Here is a 6,402-nt window from a genome sequence, read left to right as displayed (position 1 = left end):
CAGGACCTCATCAGAACCTGAGGATTTGGAACGGGGCTCTGGGATTTTGCAAAGCTCGAAAAATGCGGCGCACGTTTTCACTTTTTTTTTTTTTTTTCCACCCCCCTGGAAATCCAACTGGGAGGTAAGCTGCCGTGGAGAGGCTTAATAATTTGCTCGGAGCGATGTTTGGACTGATTCTGACCTGCCAACGATCCGCCTCTGAGGCCCGGCTAGACTTAAAGTGCTTCTGTTATCACTGCCTGGGCTTTTTTTAACCTGTGGCCTCCGACGGCAGACTCTCAACAGGCCAGATGTTCGGCTGGTGCGAGCCGAAGCCAGCCGAAGCTCTAAATACAGTAAGGAGCCGTTGTTTTTGTTTCCCCGCTGCTGCTTCTGAAGCACTTCTGACACGTCGGAGACCGCCATACCCGGGAGCTTCAACCTTTGCCAGGAGAACATGGGCAGCAGCCCAGGCTTCCCGCAGAGTAAAACCACCTCTTCTGAACACGAGCCGAACCGGGCTTTTACCAAAACCACAACAACAAATTGATGCTTCGCAGCGCGGCACACCATTTTCCAATATCTTTTAATAAAAATGACCACAAAACCCCATTAACTCCAATCCATCATGCCTTCTATTGCTAATTTAATTCCTTTTTGACGTTATGGGTTAACGACAGCGGGCTGAAGCCATCTGTTGGGTCTTAAAGTGCCAAAACGCAACTCAGACCGCAGCTGAAAAAACCCAGCAGCGAAGCCACTGTTGGCCACTGTTGGCTCAAGGATCGGATCCACATTCTCCGGGTTCCTCCTGATTGTGTGGGTACATTCTGCAAGGATACGTCACATTCTGAACAGGACCTCCATTTCTCGGGAGGGTGAGGGGATCTTAATGCATCAAATCATTTCCATCATTTAGCATCTTTATATATGGTACATTGTGCATCTTATTGCTTTTTATCATCTGTATATTATATTGCATGAAGTATGGCATTCAATTATTTTAGATTATAGCACTTTAGAAACAGAATCATGTTATATTATATTATTTATATCATTTGTCATGCCATAAATTGCATCATACATATATTGTGTCATTGTATTGTCATGTTATTGCATCATATATTGTATTGTATGACATTGCATCCGTTATACTGCATTAAATATACTGGATCGTGTCCTTTTAGGTCACATATATTGTGCCATATATTATATTTTACTAAACTGTGTAACACCCATTTCTCTTCCTGGTGAGTTAGTGTTTTTTCCCCTTAAACTCCTCTTAATGGAAAACAATAAAAAAATGCTCGTAAATCCTTCAAAACGTCATTTTTTTGGCATAAAGGGGGAATTATTGCACATTTTATCATCTTTTCTGCATTGTTGAAACTTCTTTAAAACTAAAACTTTGGCAAAGTTCCTTAACTTCCTTGAAAATCCGGAGTAACTTATGTTACACTGAAAAGAGAGGGATAAAAAACCCTTTTTCCATTTAGACTAGAAACCAGTTCTAACCCAGGAACTAACCTGTGGCGTTTCATTACCTACTGTTATTTATTAAATTATCACATTATGTATTTTGTCAGAACATGTTGCATCATATCTTCATATAGGAAAGTCATCCGGTGTAAAAACGTTCCCAAATCTTCCGTCTGACTTCGTTTGCCGTCCCTGGATATCTGCCAGCTGAGCTCAAATGTGAGCCTTTTTCCTTCAGCAGCAACAAAAACTGTCTGAATTCAGTATTTATCTACCAAAGGCCATTAGCAGAATGGTTCTGTAACAAAAAGCCCGCCAGCCTTCATCCTGAGAAGCCGGAGCGAGGGGGAAATCTTTGCGGGCCACATGAAAGTGAAGTAAAGCTGCTGAAGCCCGTGCTGTCATCACGTAGCCCTCTCCTAATGACAGGGCACTGAAATAATCCTCGGCACACACGAAGGAATGCCGGGAACGCCGCGCGCTTGTTGTCATGTGAAATTGGAGGGCATTTAAAGAGGAGAGATTTAAAGCGAGGCCGCGAGGCGGAGCGTTACGTCTTCGGCTGGGGGCGTTATTCCTGACGGCTTTACGGCGCGACCGAAAGCCGCAAAGAGAAAAGAGTTCTCCGACCTGAGACCTTACAGACCCTTATGACTTCCAGAGAAACGACCCGAGAGCTCTGAGGCCGAGCAGCAAATCAAAAAAAAAACCAAAATATTTCTGAAAACGACAAAAAGCCGGGCAGAGCTACTCACAAAATCACGCCAACGATGATCAGTTTTAGATGTCCAACGTCCTGGAAGTTTAGATGGTCATGTTCCATCAGTTAGAGCTCAAATTTAAGCCTCAAATCTGCAAATCTGAGCCATTTATCTGTTTGCCATGTGGCTTCGCTGTGGCAGCCATCTTGACTTGGTTTGACTCCAAATGTTACGCAGTTGGAGATGTTTATCCGATCACTGCTTTGAGAGCGAGTTTCACAAACTGTCCCTCCTCCGTAGAGGAATATTTGAGCCACTACGCCCCTCGGAGTGGGGTTTATTGTTGTTTTTACCGGCGGGTGTTTCTTGGCGTTTCGGTTGGAGCTCGCCGAGAACACGGCGTTCATGCCGTCTGTCAGCAGAGCGGAGGCTGAACTTGTGCGAACCTGGCAGGTGAGGAAGGCGTTTGCAGACGTTGCTGTAATGTTTATCTGCTCAGGTTTACTCATGTTTGATGAGGATGAGCTCAGCCTGGCCCCGGGGCCTCCTTCACGACTCGCATCCCCCTCCCCCGACTGCTTCAGCTCCTTTATGAATTAGAAACTATGATACAAAGATGCACAGACCACGCTTCATTCAAACAGTTTCAAGAACCACCTGATGGATTTTAATAAAACTCTCAAAGTAATTATTGGGTGTAAAGCTGCAGCTGATCAACCTCTGGGCTCTAACTCATCCAAGATGGCTGCATTAGCAAAACTCATTTCTGATAAGATGATCCGAGTCTTAAGCTCCGGCATGAGAGGCGGTGGGCGTTCCTTCAAGGAATTCTCGGCCTTTAAAGCGTTGGAGTAAAAACAACAGATGAGGTATCGGCTACTTCTGGGCTGACAGGAAGAAAACAAAACTCGAAGCCCAGATAAAGATCTGACCTCCCGGCTGCAGAGGTCAGGATGTGTCCCTCCACCACCTCCACCTGCCAAAGACAAGATCAGGACCTTGATCCTCCCGAGCCGTCTCTGCCTCCATGATCCCCCCTGAGCTGCAGGTTTGACAGGAAGTAACGGGCTGGGGGTCAAAGGTTGTGCCAACAGAGTGGAAGGTTCCTCTCTGGGTGGATTTTTGTGGCGAACTTTAGAATAAATTAAAGAGACGCCACCTCTGATCCCGGGGTTGGTCTCCTCCAGGGATCACACCAACCTCAGCAGAGGAAGAAAACAGAAACAGATTTTTGTTTAAGGAACAGGAAGTGTGAACACTGAGGGCTGAGAGACATCAGCTGAAATCAGCCGAAGAAGCTGAGTTCTTAAAGCTAAAAGGAAAAAAAGGCCAGAAAAATAGAAAAAGGTCAGCTAAAAGCCATATATATCAAAAAGACTGGCTGAAAGCTAAAAGCAGCAAAAAGATGGCTAAAAGTAGCAAAAAAGATGTCCAAAAGCTACAATTAGCAAAAAGATGTCTAAAAGCTAAAAGTAGCAAAAAGATGGCTAAAAGCTCAAAGTAGCAAAAAGATGGCTGAAAGCTAAAAGTAGCAAAAAGATGTCTAAAAGCTAAAAGTAGCAAAAAGATGGCTGAAAGCTAAAAGTAGCAAAAAGATGGCTTAAAGCTAAAAGTAGCAAAAAGACGGCTTAAGGCTAAAAGCATCAAAAAGACTGCTTAAAGCTAAAAGTAGCAAAAAGACGGCTTAAAGCTAAAAGTAGCAAAAAGATAGCTAAAACTAGCAAAAAGATGGCCAAAAGCTAAAAGTAGCAAAAACATGGCCAAAAGCAAAAAGTAGCAAAAATATGGCTGAAAGCTAAAAGTAGCTAAAAGCTAAAAGTAGCAAAAAGATGGCTAAAAGGGTAAAAACAGCAAAAAGATGGCCAAAAGCTTAAAGTAGAAAAAAGATGTCTAAAAGCAGCAAAAAGATGGCTAAAAGTTTAAAGTAGCAAAAAGATGGCTTAAAGCAACAAAAGGTCAGCTAAAAGCCAAATATACTAAAAGGCTTGCTAAAAGCTAAAAGTAGCAGAACAGTAGCTAAAATCATCAGACAAAGACGAAGCGAGCAGCTGAAGCAGATTAAAAAAACGAATGTTTTTAAAGGAATTGAAAAGAACTCAATGTTTTCTGGGGGGAGATATAAAATTTATGTTAAATATTTAGAAAAGTAGAAAATTTACAAAAACCAAAAGTCACAGCAACCATCTCCTGAATGAGCTGAACAGTTTGATCTATGAACAGCTAAAATAAAACCTGCAGATGGAGTTAGACTGGGGGATAAAACGTACAGAATAATGGACCAGCATTAGGACTGGGAGCCGTCTGTAGGGAGGCCAGGAACTAATCAGGCAGACTAATTGTTTCTGTGTGACAGGAACCCGTCCACTTCTCCATCAGGTCCCATCACGCCGCTCTGGCTCAACTCATCAGTCTTATCATGGCGCTCCACGGCTCGGTGCTGGTGATCCGTCACTCAGGTCCCCGATGACTCGCTCCTCTATCGGCTCGGCCATCGGACTCATATCCTCAGAGCCTGATGGACCCTCTGATAGGCCCGGCGCTCATCAGCGCACGGGGCGGCCGCTCGGGTTAATGACTCGTTTTTCATTCTGAAGAGAAAATACGATCCAAGCAGAGATTTGACGTCGGGTCACGTGCGCCGTGTTTGTTTGGGGCTCCTGCGGGTTTGAAACCAAATCCAAAACCAAACCAAAGCTTCCCTCTCACGACAGAGCGAGAAAAAGTTGAGGATTTTGTTGAATTATGAAGTAGTAAGGCCAAGTATTTCTTGCCCTAAGGAGCTTCAGCCTCAATGAACTGGTTCTAGAGTTAATAACTGAGCAGCGACTTCATCATGTTAAGTCTTCTGTAGGATGTAAAGTTGACCATTTCCTGCAGCTTTTCACAATAAGACCCATACTATGAATGACCAACCCAACACTAAAGCCAGACTGATTAAAAAAAAACTAAAGAAATATCTTAAAGACCCATTTCTAGTGCATGTTCTTTGTGTTTTCGTCGCATACCATGGTGTAAAATAAAGCGGTACAGATCAGAGAGGTTCTGGTTTTATGCTGATTTATTTACACATATTTGTGGCTAGATTTTGCAGCTATTTGACAACCGTCTGTATCCTGAAATCGTGAATTTCCTGCAGAATACTCCTCCACAGAGCCATTGTTTAAAAGGTTTATAGTCTGAGTGCAAATAAAAAGCCTCAGGATCAAGACGAACGCTTTGATTCTCCGACATTTTTAAACGCGTTTCATTTTTAAACTTCGGCCTTTTAAAGGTGACATCAGTGCACAGTTTCAGATCATCTCTCAGGCTCTGCGGCTCAGACCAACGGGGAGAAGAGACGCTTTGAATTATCCTTACGTCGAACTTTACGCTCCGTCAGGAAGCCTAAAAATCACAACGAGCAACGTTAGCCTCAATCAGCTTGATCTTGTAAGCATTGGTCCAAACTGTTATATTTACGAGTCGAAGCCACATTAACAAAAAGACAAGCCGGCGTCTCTAACTGGTCATTGGCTGCCCTGATTCCTGGTCAATAAATGAATAAATCAGCTACTCAAAAACTCTAATTGGTCTACTCGAAATATGGATTTGACTCCTTTGTAAACCCAAATAACATGATAATTTATGGGCAACAATTGATGTTTTTGTTTATCTGAACAATCCTGATGGAAAAAAAGCATCCAATCAATACATAACCCACAGCTGAGCCATCCAGTTTTTACTTTTATTTTGACACTTAGGGCCAGAACTGGATCAAATCCTTCAACTTTGCGGAAGTCGGAATGTTTCAAACATGGGAAGGTTTTCATTTCTGAATAAATTGGAGGAGAAAATGAACAATCGGTGAATAAAGGTGTTGGATGTGAGTGATTGGAAAGTGGTGCCGGCTCACAGAGGCCTCATTGAGCCGAGGATATTCTTCATCTGCCTACCTGCCTCAAACGGAGGTGTGTCCCGAACTATAGATTACTCGAGCCACAAAAGGGAGCCTGTTCATCATCCGCGGGGCTGAGTCTCAGTGGCTCGGGTTATCTGATGTCCGACAGTCCGGCCCGGCCCAGACGTCAACACCTCGCCGCTGTCAGGAATCCAAATCCCTCCTGATTATCCCTCCCAACATTAAGATACGTCCAAATGCCTCCCCCTCCTGTTCGGCCTTCTCCTTTGCTCTCCGACAGAGTGGGCCATTCATGCCTGTTGGGAACAGTGGCGAAGCTGTTCAACCGGGTAAATCTCACGG

The 6,402-nt window shown here is 43.8% G+C and overlaps 1 protein-coding gene across 8 annotated transcripts in view; it reads right to left on the bottom strand.

Moving 5' to 3' along the window:
- Positions 1-6,402, bottom strand: part of LOC108242201 (nck-associated protein 5) — a 147,056-nt gene that overhangs the window by 99,830 nt on the left and 40,824 nt on the right. Inside the window, exon 1 of one of the 8 annotated variants that reach the window (XM_037973896.1) lies at positions 2,217-2,280. The exons of the other annotated variants lie outside the window; for them this stretch is intronic. The gene's annotated coding sequence lies outside the window, so the exon portion shown is untranslated. Of the gene's footprint in view, positions 1-2,216; positions 2,281-6,402 lie in introns of those variants that run through there. 8 annotated transcript variants of the gene reach the window in all.

The sequence above is a fragment of the Kryptolebias marmoratus genome, linkage group LG23 (genome assembly GCF_001649575.2).
Source record: "Kryptolebias marmoratus isolate JLee-2015 linkage group LG23, ASM164957v2, whole genome shotgun sequence".
Classification (NCBI taxonomy): domain Eukaryota; kingdom Metazoa; phylum Chordata; class Actinopteri; order Cyprinodontiformes; family Rivulidae; genus Kryptolebias; species Kryptolebias marmoratus.
The sequence above is the reverse complement of the archived record's forward strand: the minus strand, read 5'-3'. Positions and strand labels throughout refer to the sequence as shown.